Genomic DNA, 16,044 nt, shown 5'->3' on the forward strand with positions numbered 1-16,044 from the left:
ACAGACCTGTCTTACCTACAGTTTATGTTGCATCATGTTGTACTTTCTGTGCTTGACTTAATGGAGATAATTAACTTTGGACCAACAAAAATTGCTTTTGCTTTGCTTTATTTGGTGGAGGAAGAATGCTGCTCATTGTGGAATGCTAGATTAGGCTATTGGATGTCATAGTACTGAGTATTTGTCTGTCTCGTTGTAGGATAATGTAAAAAAGCATAATAGAGGCTTTAGTTATAAGCATAAAGTGTGGTGTTATGAAGACTCTGTAGCAGAATTACAATCCAAACTTTAAATTTCGAGAGACAGCTGCAGCCCCTTTCGCTGTAAAGTGGAGTTTGAATTATCTTGTTGCAACAGAAGTAAACGAAGTTTGTGTTACATTAGAAACTTAGTAGCTAAGTGCTCCTAAGTGAGGTCAATTTATTTAGAGGACTAAAAGTACGCTGAATTTATTTAAGTTACTGAAATGTGGGTAAAAATCCAATGTTCCATGCATAAAATAAAGTTCAGAAGTGATTTTGTTGTGATTTCAGTGTGCAAGACAGAGCTGAGCTGTAATTTTACTTATTAAGTCTTGGTTATTCAACACTGTGAGTGGGATAGCTGTGTTGCATGGTAATATGTGTAAATATGTTGGTTTAATTTAATAGTTCTAGGGGAAGGCAACAGGAAGGCAACACAATAGTCTGGATAAGCAATAGCACTGCAAACATGTCACAGACAATAGTCAATCTGTCAGCTGTGAAGAGCTGACTTCCAGGCTCCAATTGAAGTTGCACAGACATCTCTCTGAGGGTGGGAGCTCAGTGATCAAAAAGACACCAAACAGGATGGATAACAATCAAACAAGGGATTATTTTTTTAATGTGACATTTTAAACTGATTAAAACTACTTTTATTTAGGGAAAAGTGTATTTGAGTGTATTTAAATTCCACATTTATTGTTATCAATAGTTAAGTCTGTTCTGAATATACTTTAAAATTAAATCCCTCTACATGTTTGCTGCTAAAATTTTAGCAAATGAGGTGCTGAATTGAAACTAGCACTAATGAACTGGCGGCCTAGCTTTTGACAATAAGTAGAGTTTTTAAATTATAGTGTAGTATAACTGTTTTGATTGTTCTGCACACTTTCTCACCTTAGAATGAAAGGTGAAAAAGCAAAAAATGTTCATGTTTATATAATAGCCTAGGGAGTGCAGGGGATGAGGTGCCTTAGTTTGAGAAGCATTAGGCATTTACTTCCTTTTTTAAAGTACCTAAATAAAATAAGATTTTATATTTTCTGTCCACATGCAATCTGAGATTAGTATGAAAGTGAAATTCTATTTTAGAAAACATGCTGTATCACTTTCATCATTTTCTGGAAAATAGTCTGGATTACTTAGTACAGTAATCTTAGGCAACTAAGCTCACTAAAGCAGAAAAACACATTTTCTAAGTACTCAGGGAACTGGGGGCGGGGAAAGAAAGGGGTCTAAACATAAAGAAAATGTTTTTGGACATCTGGGTGCCTGCAAATGTCATGGGAGGGGGGGAGCCATAACCTCTATAAGGGAAAACAAGAGTTGAATGGAATTGAAGTATCTGATTACATGTATATTTATGGTATCTCCTTATTAACAAAGCAAGAAGCAAAAGCTTATGGATGAGGTTATCATAGATTTTGTTGTAGTACAATTCAGTCTGTTCCCACATGCACAGCAGAATTGTCTCTGTTCTGAATGCTGCACTTCCAATGGCCAGCACTGTTTTTGATGAGTGCTGGTGTAATTGATGACACAGAGAAACAAAGAAAAAGGGGAACTTTTGCAGAATCCAATAATTATTTGGAAACAGGTGTAGAAGGTTAAATAAAAGCTTTTTGATACTAGCTGGAGGATGAGTGACACTGTGCTCTATTATTACTTCATCTTTGATATCTACAAGGAGGAACTATCCCTGTGAGCATGCCTGAGAATTAGGATAGTAAGTGTCAGTTGTCCATTTTACAGATGAGGAATTGGAGCAGACAGAGATGAATTCATTTGCATGAAGTTGCCCTGAACGTTGGAAGACATGATGGTTAATCCTGGTAGTCTGTCTAGACTGGTGGCTGATAACAGTAGTGAGAGAATTCAAAGAGTGCCTGCACCATGAGATTCCCAGCAACCTCCTTGAGGTTTAGGCGAGTGTGAAATATTTTCATGTCTGGCTATGTAAGAATAGTATTTTTCTGTATGCATTAGAAATAAATAGGATATAATTAGATGTGGGTAGATAAAAATAAGAAGGATGACATTATAGAAACTGCCATTTTTCTGTTCAAATTTGTGTTTTGAATAGGAACTTAAAGTATTTGTATCTTCCATTTCATTATCCTCTCTTCCCCATTTCATGTTATTTGCCTGTCTTGAGTTGAAGTGATGCAGATACTGATTTAAAGGTCTCTTGTCCTCCAGCAAATTTCCTTAGTAGAGAGGATCACTGAGCAGGGTAAGAGGACAATTGATTTTGATTAGGGAAGAGGATAGTGATAAGTTAGATTTGCCCCAATTGCATTTTGAGTGTCTTGTTTGTTGATGATACAAACTAAGTGGTTATCACTTTTGTGCCATGTCACATTGGCTGATTTCTTCTGGCAGAAATACAGCAGTTCTTGTTCAGTGTCTGGTTCTGAACATGATGCCGAGAAGGGTCGAGCTGTCCTTTACCGATGGGCAGGCTGGTATTGTGGTTCTGCGGTAAAAGAGAAAAGCCGTGGCCTTCAAGTTCTTAGAAATCGTAGCTATTTGGATTCTTGGAGGGGAAGAATTGGAGAGGCATATCCTACTATGGCCAAGGCCGCCTCTTAGAAAGAGCTGCGGAAAGCATGGGAAAGGATTTGATGTGTGTTGCTAAAATCCATCAGGTGAGTGGTTTGCCCGCCCAAATTATTTCCATGATCGGCACCCTGGGGTAGTTCTTTCCGGGGAGGAGAGCTGCAGGCGTCCGAGGGCAGGGCGCGGCTGAAGGGTGTCTCGGCGGTGCCAGGGGTGGCGGAGAGGCGCTGGAAGCCGTGGGGCGGCGCAGCGTGCCCCGCGGGGGAAGCTGGCTGTACCTGAGCGCGGCCTTCCCCGCGGGGCCGCGGCCGCGGCGGCCCCTTTAAGGCGCGACCTGCCGGGGATCAGGTGCGCGGCCGGAGCGATGACGTCATGGGGCGGGGCCGCGGCTCCCGCTCGCGCTGCCCGCGCCGCGGGACGGGGCGGCGGCGGCTGCGCACGTGCGCGGGGCGGCGGAGAGCGCGCGGGGCCGCGCGGGCCGGGGGCGCCGCAGGCGGGAGCGGCGGGAGCGGCGGGAAGGGTCTCGGTGCGGCGCCGCTGCAGCAGGTGTCGGCTCGGTCTGTGCGGGGCTGCCTGCCGTATAAGCACGTGAAAGGTTTTCTCCCTCAGCAGGCTGGGTGGGAGAAATGTGCTGTGCGCAGGGTGTTTGATTGTTTGTAGACTTAATTGGTTTTTCTGGCTTTTTCTTTGTGATACAGCCATCCGTCATGTTGTATGTTTCATTTGCGTTTCCTTTTTTAAACTGTTGCTTAGATAGTAAGTGAATAGCAGATATTGCCTGAGTTGATTGTGTTTTCCATGATGATGAATTGTGCTGTGTACCTGCTGTCCTTGATAGAAAGTGCTGCGCGACATTTGACTCTTTATACTTGGGTAAATTAAGGCAAATCCAAACGCTCAGGTTTGGACTAGAGGAGGGATGGCAGATGCCACAGAGTTGCTCTTCCTCCCTTGCCAGTGGAAGATTATATCCCACCTGTATGGAAAAGAGACTAGACTTTTTGCCGATTAGGTGGGAATGTACAAGCCCATGTGGAATTTACACCGCCTAAATATTTGTATGCACAGGAATTGTGTTTGCTGATTCTGGAGAAGAAAGGCAAAGGATTGCTTGTAGCTTTGGGGCTTTTGGTTTTGTATTTTTTTATTGGTTGGTTGGGGTTTTTTTCTTTGTAAGGTGAGGGGAGGCATTGAAGCCTTTCTTTGAACATTCATTTAATCTTCATGATAAATGGACTTCTATATTTGTAGTTCTAATTTCTGGCTAATATGTTCACTTTTCACCAAATAAGTTTGAAATTGGCAGAAAATGAAGAAAAAAATTTCCTGCTCAGGGGAATCATCATGTGAAGATAAAGTTGGCAGGAGGACCTCTGTAATTTTCTGGGTAACAGAAGGATATGACCAAGTAAAACATGGCTTTAGCAAGCTTGGTTCTTAAGACTAGAGAAAAGTCTCTTGGGCATTCTTATGCTAAAAATGTAGGCTAAGATTTCCCTTTGAAGTCCTGATTTGGAAATGCCCATCTCTACCACATCTAATTTTTTGCATTAGATTCCAAAGTCGATTTAGTCTCTTCTAATCTTGCAGAACAGGGTTCTGGACTAAGTCTTTCTTTAAATAAAAAAAAATACTTGTATGGATGTATGCATATGTTAAGAGATGTGCTATTTTTGGTTTTGAATGCACACCTCTGAATCCATCATTCTGCAGGTTTCTTTTTTCTATTGTCTTGATAGCATTTCAGTCTAATCAGTATTCAATGGGTGATGTTTTTGCTCTCTAAATTTAGCTGCTGATGTTTATATACTACTTGGTATTCTGTACTGGTCTTTGTAGAGGGCATCCTGCATAGATAGATCAGCCCCAATGGCCTTTGTCCTGGAAAATGCACGATCCCAAATGACATATTAACAGTGGGCTTTTTAAAGGGATGAATATGTTAATCTAGCATGCTTTAAGACCAGTGGAGTCTTTAGGTCTGTTAAGGTGTACTTCATGTGTGCCTTACCCCTAGAGGAGAGGAAACAAGAGTGAGTGACACATTATGCTAGTGTTTACTACTCTTTTTTCTTTTTTTTCCTCCCATATTTATGCAGACAGTATGAGTGTTGTGTCAGGAGCAGGTTTGTAGTCCAATGGGATGTTCCAGCCTTGGGACACCAGGCTAAGGTGAACAAGTAGGTAAGCCAGGGCATAGCAGGATTAGTCCACAGGGTGAAATCTGGTTCAATTACTTTTCTACCTGAAAATCTCTTTAACTTTTAAGTATATTTTTTCATTACAGCACCTATTACTGTGACAGATGTGACTTTCCATAGATTCTTGGCAAGTGGCTTACTGTTTCCCCTGGATATCATCACCTATTTCTTACCCTTCTTGTTCATATTTAGCATCTTAAGCCAGTTTAATTTCACTGGCTGTGAAATAAACAATATCCATCATAAGATGTGATTGTGTAAGCTGTTGAAAAAGTCGCTGCAACAACTTTTGTAGGTGCATGAAATTTTAAGAAATAATGACTGTTCTAATGAAATTATTAGAAAATATTTCAAGGTGAAAAGAAAGCTGATTCAAGAATTGTTGTTAATTCCCCTCTTCTTTCTAATGGCACATTTTTGTAGAGGACTTAGTTTTATGAATTGCAAATAAAAGCTTGTTTGAGATACTAATTCCCCCATAGTGATTGGGAGGATTCCTGGAATCATGTGTGGCATTGACTTTTGTTTTCAGCTCTTCAGTATTGTGGCATGGATTTAAATGCACTTGGGAGTTTCATGCTATATATGTACATCCTGACTCTGTATCAGTCTGCCAAGGTTCAGTCATAGGACAAAAATAGAACAGAAAATAATTAATGCAGAATGTGAAATTGTGGAAGAGAATATTTTATAAGTCTCATTACCTCATTATCTTGTTTTTTCTGTTAAGTGATACAAAAATCAAGTAATACAGCCCAACTTAGTTTCATTTGTGTTTCACAATGATGCAAGATATTTTCCAAAGTGAATCTTACACCTTCAACCTATCATCTCCTTTTTTATGTCAGATAAGAGGCTGAAAAGCACTGGTTTTATTTGATGCAGGCGGGTGAAACAAACTTGCACAATATCCTTTCTCAAGACTTCTTGCAAGCCTTTTTTCAAGTACCACAGCATTGGTAAGATTGAAGGGTTTACAGGTTGTGTGCTGTAATTTAAATTTAAAATTTAATTTTAAATTTAATGTAATTTTAATTTAAAATAATTTAAGTTATTGACTAGTGTAGGAAAAATGGCTACAGATTTATCACTCTGGTTATGCCGGTTCTGTGCCATATGTGTGCTTTATGTAGGAAAAGTTGTTTCCTGATTCCTGACTTAGTCAAACTATAAATTAATTCGTCAATAACGTGTGATCATATTTAATCACAGGAAATTCCATTTTCTGCAGGAAAATGATTTTGTACCATGCCTCTTAAGGCATAAAACTGTGTGTATGTGTGTCTTTCCCTGCTGCAGGGGTGACAGGAGACTTGTCTTTGGCTTTCAACACAGCATGGCATCACAGTCAGTCAAAGAATGAGCTCATGCTTTGACCAAGAAATTTAATTTAGTGCTTTGCTTGATTCAACAAGCATCTATAACCTGGTGTGTTACTTGCAGTCAAGAAGACCTTTTGCCTTCTCTTTTTGATAGGGTATTTATAAAACATTCTTTTGTCTTGGGTCCACTTACTGAGGTGGAAGTTACAAAAAGCAAGAGGGATTAAATGCAGTGCACTGTGTTTGGCAGTCACTGGGAGTAAGTATGCAATAGAATTCCTTTTCTTATTTTTGTGGTGGTTTTGGGAGGGTAGTAGAAACAAGAAGTGCAGTTATTTGTGGTATTTGTGGTGTTACCTCTGTGGTAAAGAGTGGTATTTAGATTCTTGCTTGTCTTTGGTAACTTTTAAACCCTGGCTTTTATAGTCTTCAAGACTTCCCAGTGCTACAGGTAAAACTAGTTTGAGTCACTCTTAAGAGTTCCTAGATGTAGAAAGTCTAATTGCTAGCAGGATATGTTTATAGTCATGTGCTGGGGGTATTAGCACTTTGTTTTTCTCCCAGTATTTATTTTTTGTTTGTTTGAATCATCTACCAGAAGAAAGACTAGTTTTGATGAGGAGCACTCTGCCTTGTAGCACATAAACATAAGAAATAAAATAGCTTTTATCAATTAAAGGGAAAATATTGAGTGTATATACCAACTTTTTACTCTAAAGATTATAAATGAGCCAGATTATTTTGTCTAGTATAAGGTTTGTAATGGAATTATGACAATAGTACTCTTGATAGCGAGGACTGGACTTTACCTATGAAAGAATTGTTTCCACTTCATTGCTCCCAAGCTTGTTTTTAGAGCTAGTTTAGATTTTCTTTGAACAGATGTAGTCTAAACTAATTTAACTAGTTCTAGCACCCCAAGTCTCCACAGAGAAAATGCTTGTGGAGGCTGTGTAGGGAACCTTGAGGAGCAGATCTGACTTCAAACCACCCTGGCCTGTCTTTCCACCTGGCTGCTGCTTACCCTGACCAGGCTGTTGTGTTGCCATGTTGAAGGGTTGCACAAGAATGAGAATGAGCAATTGGGAGGCTGAAGGAAAGTGGAGGCATGAAAGCTCTGTCCTCATGTTAGTCAATGTCTGAGTAGTCTTGAAAAATATTTCTGATTCTCTTTTGGTAGCTACCAAAAGAGCACTATGCTTGGTTTGGTTAATCTTTTATATGAGAAAAAGCAAAAAAAGATTTTTGTTCATCTTGTAATTTACAAGCTATTTGAATAACTCTGGGTTACCTGACTCTAATAAAAAAAAAAAGTAACTTGGATGGTAAGAGAAAACAGAATGGATTTTTTTTTTAATATGAGTCCATTTGATTCTAAGGCTGCGTTGATGAAGTAAAAGCAAGATTTTGCTGTGCCTCCTCACTCCCCAGACCTTGTTTAAACAGTTGTCTTGCCATGTGGAAAAGGTCAGCTGAGTACAGCATATGTATTTGCCCAATATGTTTGAACACATTGCCCTAAAGTTTATTAAGACTGTTAGATTTTTTGGTCTTTTTTTCCATCCTCTTGAAAATTGCACTGCTGATGTGGCAACTTGAGCTTCTCTTTCTTAATCCACCTTTTTCACCCTCCTCAGACCCCAAAAAAGAAATTGTTGATGATCACTGCTTTCTAGCCACAGAATTAACTTTTTTGACCTCAGAGATTTTCAGCAAAGAGGGCAAACATCTGTTTTCATACTTCTTAGAAGTCCGGGGGATGCATTCTCCAAGTTAAATACTAGGGTCCCAGACGAATGTACTTAGTTAAAAGAAAGTGGCTAGAAAAGGTTAACCAGGGGGATTAATTTGCATCTGTTGTTTTGAACTGATGTCTCCTGGAGTGCAGCTTTACAGTGGCTGCTTAAGGGCAGGCCAGGGGGCTAGGTCTGGACTGGGTGCTCCTGCTCTCTCCCTGTTCAGCTCTTAGTTGAAGTGGCTCACAGCTCAATGCAGTTCTTGGAAGCAGTGGGAGCATGAGGCTAGGGAAAGTACACAGACTGACACAGTCTGCTGTTTCCCTCAGTTAAATGAAACTGCGCCTTCCGTCTGTGTTCCTTGCTGCACAGCCATCTGACTGCAGATGGAGGGGCAGCTTTGTTATCTGGGTAGGAGGATCTGACTACAGGCCACTGTCAAAAAGCTTTGTTCACCCAGCCTTCTTTCCTGCTTTTGAGTGAGAAAGCTAATGAAAAAAATAAAATTTCCATTGGTGGAGTTGTTTTTTGCCAGCTGTTTTTTTCTGTCCTGTTACACGTCATTTTGCAAACTTACCAGTGTTAGCATAAGGGGAGTGGAAGGGGCATGTGATGGTGAACAGATCCACCCTGGTAGCAGCTGTCAGCTTGGCACAGCTGTATCATAAAACATACTGTAAGTTACCTGTGCTAGAAATTAGTGGCTAGTACATCTGCATGGTGTCTTGTCTTTGGTGGCAAAGCTCATAAAGAAGCTGCCGTAACTACTGTTTCTTTGCTCCTGTACCGCTCTGTAGGTTGCTGGTCTATGTTGTGCTGGTTACAAGTGCATACTGCACGACTACTCTGTAGTCTGAATAACTGAAATTAAAAAAGTACCCTTCTTCATAATTTTATCTTCTGGTTATTTTTAACCCACATTATTTTCATGAGGCAATTTGTAATGTGGTCCTACACTGGTTGCCACCTGCAGAACAGAGCATCAGATGAGAATAATAAGAACTGATCTGTGAAAGTTTGGCAGGATCTTCTGCAACCAGCTTCTTTGTTGGCAGTCAAGAAACTTCATCTTTACCACACAGCATTTATTCCTGACAAACTTCTCCATGTAGATAAACTTAGGGTATTTAAATTGTACTAAGTGTGCTGACAGTTACAGCTCTGTGAGTGGGAGTTCTGTGGTGGTTAATTATACAAAGGTGAAGGGAAGGGCTAGCATAGCCTTTGCTAGGTAGGAAGCGAAAAGATCTGCAACAGCAGAAGGAAGCCAAAATCATATGACTCTACAGACATTTGGAAAACAATTCTTCTCAGTCTTAAGAGAATGATTGTTTCAGCTCTGTCATCTATACTTTTGTTTCTTCAGGTTTGTTTTTTTTTTAACTTATGCTTTTGCAATTTTTCTTGGCTATCTCTCTTTGTCTTGCCAGCTGTGAAGGTATGCTGTTGGCATGCATGCTTCTAACAGATGGGGTTATTAGCAAATGCATTTGCTTCAGATTGCTGATGTCTGAACCAAAGCAGAAAAGCAAGGAAGGTGGAGATTTCGGGCTTGTCTCTGTTGGTTTAGTTTGCCTGGTTTTCCTGCCTTGTTGCTGTCTGAGCTAGCTGTGTGGATGGCTGTATAATTGCTACCATTGCTCTCCCAGTTGCCCTGAGGGCTGCAGTACTTGACCAGAACAGTTTGAGGGTTGCCGTGCTGTACTGATTTAGATGAAATGTTAGAAGAGTTGAAATTATTTCCCTCCCCCCCACCTTCTTCCTGTTCTGTGCAGAAGTGTGGTAATTGCTCTGAATTCTGTCTTAGTTTGGTGGCAGTGAGTCAGATTCTTAGCTGGTGTGTTTGGCAAAGTTTTCTTTTGTGGGTGCAGTAGCGCTGTTGTTCTTCAGCTGGGGACCTGTCCCCCTGCTCCTGCTCAAGGCATGGAGCCCTGCTCACTGTTTGAACTGTCAGACCCTCATCAGCACAGAGTGAACTCTTATTTTCTGCCTAATGCAGAGGGATTTGTTTTAGTAGTAAAACACTTACTGTCCTTTGCTGCTATATGATTCTAAAAAGCTCTGATTTTAGGTGTGATGGAAGCAGAACTGATCTTGCTTTCAAGAGAGCATTTAGAAATAATTTTCATGCTTTTTTCATGCACTGAAGTACTGAAGAACTGGTTATTGTTTAGACAGGTAACTGGTAGTCTCGACTATCCACATGCTGAGGGACTGTGCAAAATGATGTCAAAGCAGGTGTTTGAAAATGTCCACAATTGGATCCATATTTCTTGCAGTTACTCAAGTATGTGTGGACACCTGAAGCACTTTATCAAAAAGCTGGAAACGAGTTCTAAAATTATGGAAACTGAGGCAGAAGCAAATAGGAATTTGTAAACATCAGTACTACACAACTCTTGATGTTGCTGATTTAGATGCTTCTGCCCCTTAGTGAGCATTGGCCAGCATCACCTCATCATGGAAGTCAGTGGAGTCATGGGGGATGTATGTGGTCTTTGTGTCTGAGGAAGAAAGGCAAATGCTTTGTGCTTTGGAATGAGGAGGACTAAAGGAGTGTAGATACCAGTGTTTTCTCTGCAAGGGTGCTTACCAACCTTGGATCATTGTTTTGTGGAAATAATGCCACTGTACTCTTGGTAAAATTCTACAGATATTTGAGAGTAAACATGCAGATCCAAGAAATAGTGTGAGACACCTGGAAGACTTGGTCGCTCTTTTTGTATGTTAAAAATGAGGTTTGGCAAATTGCTTTTGCCTGGCAAAAGTCTGTTGGTGTTGCAAACTGTGTTTTTAAATGATTTGGCTTCCTTGAAGCAAGCTGTTTGAGGGAAGAGTGCTACAGAGTTAACATGCTGCTTTAACCACGCACAGCTGTGGAGGAGGTTTTGAGCCCAGCATGATTACTGAACATTGGACTGTTTTTTGTTCACAATTATGGCACTGTTAGTGCACTTTAGAAAATTACTTTATTTGAAATTTGCTCACACTAAATCTTTAAAAAAAAGTTTTGTAGAAGTATCATGAGGTAAAACTGCTCAGAGTATTGTGCTTTTGCTATATTTTTTTCTTTCTTGTTCTCCTATTTTTGTCCCTCCAAAAGTCTGTCATTATGTAAAGACATAGTTAAAACTTGGCTCAGCCCCTTCTATCCTGCAAGACTAAATTGTTCTTAAGGCAAACCAATTTAATTGTATTCCAAATGCTTCCTTTTTGCATTGTTTGTTTCTGTTAGGTAAATGGTCCCAGTGGGGATAGTATCTTCAATTCCTTGTATGTCCAAGGCATTATTATGTTTCAGTCTGATTCTGTTAGCAGTATATTGTGCTGGGGCAGCAAGACAATGGTGTGCATTGCTTTGGGTTTTGTTGTTTGGTTTTGTTTTTTTTTTTGTAACATAACCAGAGTTTTACAGCTATTTTGGTCTTGGATGTACAGTAAGTCTCCCTGTCTGTGCTCTAAATGTGACCATGTTAGAAGAACAAATTGATGCTGAATGCAGATGGCAGCCTTGTCCTGGAGCTGTACTGTAGGAGTGTCTGGGAATAATTGTGTAGTAATGATAATGCTGAGCTTATGGGAGGTTTTGGGGATAGGAAGCTGTTTTTCTGAACAAACTTCTTTTTTCTGTGATCTGTATCACTGGCTTTGGGGATGGTTCCAGGAAGTGTCCTGCAATAATTTTCTTTGAAAAACTGCTTTTAAGTTTGTGTTGCAACTGCAGGGCTGTAAACTGAGGGACCAAAACTGAATCTATCTTTTGAGTGCTTTCTGTTTTTTCTGTTAAACGGTGACATGTTGCTCCTGGTGATCAATTCCTTCTACGAGAAAACAATCCGTGACATTTAACTGCAGAGTCTGCAGGAGCCTCTCCAGTTCACTTGTCACACTGAGGGGAGCCCTGCCTTGCACAGGCAGGCTGCTGCTGCGAAATGGAGTCATCCCTTGCAGCCCTATCTCCCTCTCCTCTGCCCCCAGTCTGGTCTCTTTTTATAAAAGGGTTTGGAAAACCTTCCTCCTCCTTGCCTGGCCCCGTGTCCGAGGGGAGTTGTGCCTGTGAGCAGGGCTGGGCCTCTGGCCTTATCTCTGTTGTCAGAGCTGCCTGCCTGGTAGGTGGCAGCGGGGGCAATGCTTTTCGAATGAGACTTTCCTGTGCTTAGGGAGGCCCTTGTTTTTTTGTTTTAACAGCTTCCTATTGTTTGAAACAGCAGGTTATCCCCTCCCATGCTATTCTAGCTCTTTCCTCCTCCCTTAAATAATTATTCTGTGTAAGTATTAATCAGAGCAGTTACTCTCACAGTGAGTCCTCAGTTTTCCTAACTCACTCTGATCTCCAGCTTCTGTTGTGATACCAGTGTGGAGTCCACACAATAAAGAGAAAGCAGCTTCTGAAGGTAGGTCTTTCTGATTTTTAATTCAGCATCAGCACTACTGTGCTGTGACAGTTTTGATTGAATTCAGGTTGTCATAGGAATTCTCTCCTACATATGGTACTGAAAGATAGAAAATTCTGCTTTTCAACATGGCTGGCTTTTGTTTCTAAGATACAAAGAAAGAGTATTGCTTCAGTTAGTTAATAGTTTGCTTTTCAGTGTTCCAGTCCTGCTAGCTAATGGTGTTTCATATGTGTACACTTTGTTTATGATGTTCTACCTCTGTGAAAGGTACTTTCTAAAACATAAGCTGCCTCTAATCTACCATACCATAACTTTTTCTGTCTAATGGTATCCATGATAAATTAGAAGATTGAACCCATCAGAATCTCTTCTCACCATATATCAATTGTTACTGCAGGAAAGGATGTTGGCAGTTCATTTCCCATCCCACTTATTTTACAGTATAAGAATTACTTAGTCAGAAGCACTCCAGACTGCTTTTTTGATAAATTAGATGTGGTTTTCCTTCCCTCTACTAGCTGGATCCTGTATAAGAAAGTTGATAATGAAATGAGGTACTAAACATATGCAAAGCTTTTCTATTATTTTAATGTGCTGATTTATAAAAGTCAACTTGCTTTATCTGTTTTCCTGATCCCCTGCCTTCTATGAAGTGTTTTGTTTCCAAAAATAGTAATAGTTTTGTGATTGTTTGAAGTCTATCGCTACTGTTTCATACTTTTTGCAGTTCAACTTAGCAAAAAGTATGTATTTGTTTAAATTTCTAGATTTGAAAAAAAAAAGAAACAAAAGCCCTCACATTATTTTGATATATTTGGTGATGCTAAGCAGAAGTTCTAATTCCAAAAAATGGTAAGTCCAGTTCTAGACTTTGTCATTAGAGAGGGTGAAAGAGGGGGGAATAATCTATGTATCAGTTCCCATACTTGACATTCAGTATAATAAACATTCTGCCTGTTCTAATGCATTCCAGATTTTTTTGAAGGAATGACTTCTCAGGCAGCCTAAAACAAACAAGAATTGCAAAGACATTGATTATAGTCTTCAGAGGCAGGATTCATCTGACCCGTACCTGGAAGATGAAGTCCCGATGTCCTTGCCCTTACTATAACTTCTTGATAAGCTTATTCAGGTCACTAATCTAGTAGGAAATAAAGCAAACCTCCTCCTCTCTTCTTGCCATCTCTCCAAATATGCTAATTTTGTGAGCTGTATTTGCTTCTGTGAGCCTGAGTGTGAACTGCTTGCCCCAGAGCAGTCATGTGGAGGGAGAAGTGCCCTCTTCACACTACTCTGGTGGCCCCAAGATTTTGGCTTCATTTGCTTATTTAATAAGGTTCCTCTCAGAGGTTGTCTGAGATTATACATCCTCTTTCTAGAGCACTGTATTTCATGGGAGTTGGAGAAGCCGTAGGCTTTTTTTATTACTATTATTATAACTGACAGTTCAGAAACCTCTTGGGGTTTTTTGATGGAGAAGTGTTGCAGTGGATGTACAGAAGTTTGTGTTTTCTGAAGTTGTTACTTTATTATGTAGTTATGTCCCTAGGTTATGACAGTGGTCTCAAGAGTTTTAGGGTCTTAAAAACCCAAACAGGATGATTCCAGGTTAAAGAGGTCTCTGTTTAAGGCCAGAGAAACATGACAAACAGCCTCAGGAGTGAAGGAAGCAGACTGTGGTGGCTGTCAGGTTGAACAATGGTTTTGGCACACCTGCTGCTTTGCTGCTGAGCTTCTCTGTGTGCTTGGCAGGAAAGGAGTGATTTGGAGGATAACCAGATAGTTTTGTAGATGTTTTTGGTATGTTTCCATCTTCTCTGAGGGAGCGGAAACAGAAGCTCTTGCTTTATAATGTAACTAATGGCTGGTTGAAGACTGGGACCATAAACTTTTGGGGCAGGATTTAACAATACACTTAGAAATGTGGAAGTCAATATTATGCTAGACTTGAGGGCCCTTAGAAGGGAGTGCAGGGAGACTGATTTACCATGGGAAGGGGGAATAGTTGGGTATAGTTAAAGCAATGTGTTAGAGAAATTTATGTTCATACTGCCCCTCTGAGTAGACATAAAGATAATCAAGAAGCAAAATTAAGAGAGCTGAAACAAATGCCTTTAGAAGATGTTTTTTTCAGTATGATAGTTTTTTAACTCCACCGTATTCCAACTGATATTATTCCCTTGATGCTTCTCCTCGAAGTTAATACATATGTAAGATGTGAGACCAGATTACCAGATTAGTCATATTAATAGTCTTTTGAAGTGATGTGTAATGCCATGCGTATTTATACAAACTTTCTCTGAAGCGTCTCATGTACGTGATTGCACAAGAGGATATTGCCATCCTAAATTGTTGAGTGCCTGGGTCACCGGAGTCTATTGGAATTGGAGAGCTTAGGTGTTCTGGGAAAAAATGAGAATGCTGAAAAAGCTGGAGAAATTTCCTTATAGTCTAGCAAAGAAAATGCTTCTAGTAGTGTACCTTTTAGCTCAAGCTCAGAGCAGTTTAACTTCAAATGGAGTGAGCTCAGTTCTGATGGATATGAATTGTAAGAGTTTTCCAGATCATCCATTTACTTGCACGTGTGCACGCACACATGTGCATGATTTATTTTATTTTCTTAATCACAGAGGAAGGATGCATAGACTCTTAATCTGGATAAAATATTCTTATTTTTTCCTGTTTCCCTTACAGGTGTGTGTATAAGGAAGTGTTGTATAAAACTTGTAATGCTGGTTAAGCAATGGATAATAATTATAGTAACAGTGTGAAAGAATGCTTTTGTCTACTACTGAAGGAAAATTTTGTAAATTATTTCTCAAGAAAGTATTTATTTTGGTGTAATGACTGCAGATACCATTGCGGTGTGGTAACCCTTCTTGATAAGCATAGCTGTTACAGATGTTGCTTTCCCAGATGTCAGGTGATTGTTCCTTGAAGCCCAGTTATTCTGAGGGGAGAAGGACAGTGTTTGGTTTTGTCCTTTTATTGACATGCTGGTGTTCTGGATCTGAATTTTTTTCTGCACCAAGTTGCTAACACAACAGTTGCATCTCTTCAGCAGCTTCTTATGTTGCCAGCATATTGTCTGGGGAATTCTGGGGGAAACAAGTTCTTTTGTACAGCCTTACAATGCTTGTAGATGCGAGCCTGGAGCAATATCAGCTGGTCTTGCACTAACAGGATTTGGCAAGAGAAGGTGTGGGCAGCATGTGACTGCTTTGCAACTGGAAGGTGAAGATTCTGTCCTGTGACCAGCTCTAGGGGATCCCAGTGTAGGGAGTGGTGGCTGTGTGCTGTGCGGCAGCCTGCAGGAAGAAGCAAGCCTTAGGGACCATTTTGGATTGCCATGGCAGGATATGGAGTCCTCCACAGTTTTTGAGATGGATGTGCCTAACCCCTCTGTGTGGTGAGTTCCCAAAAGACTGAAAGTATTTTAACATCAGAAAAGCCATATTTTATTTAAATAGTAATAGAAATGTTACTTTTTTAAAAAGAAAAAAAATTTAAAAATCTAGGGAAGACAAAGTGGAAATAGGCTTGTGTGCAAGTTTCCTGTTACCCACTATGTCTTGCTTGCCTAGCCT

At 40.2% G+C, this 16,044-nt stretch overlaps 1 protein-coding gene across 11 annotated transcripts in view; it reads left to right on the forward strand.

Moving 5' to 3' along the window:
- The window catches only part of USP54 (ubiquitin specific peptidase 54), a 91,808-nt gene that overhangs the window by 19,121 nt on the left and 56,643 nt on the right, over nucleotides 1-16,044 (forward strand). The window contains exon 1 of one of the 11 annotated variants that reach the window (XM_038140961.1): nucleotides 2,641-3,149. The exons of 5 other annotated variants lie outside the window; for them this stretch is intronic. The gene's annotated coding sequence lies outside the window, so the exon portion shown is untranslated. Of the gene's footprint in view, nucleotides 1-2,640; nucleotides 3,150-3,244; nucleotides 3,359-3,392; nucleotides 9,427-9,482; nucleotides 12,455-12,510; nucleotides 15,867-16,044 lie in introns of those variants that run through there. 5 more of the 11 variants (XM_038140957.1, XM_038140956.1, XM_038140960.1 and 2 more) reach the window with 5 other exon arrangements.

The sequence above is a fragment of the Motacilla alba genome, chromosome 6, assembly GCF_015832195.1.
Source record: "Motacilla alba alba isolate MOTALB_02 chromosome 6, Motacilla_alba_V1.0_pri, whole genome shotgun sequence".
NCBI lineage: Eukaryota > Metazoa > Chordata > Aves > Passeriformes > Motacillidae > Motacilla > Motacilla alba.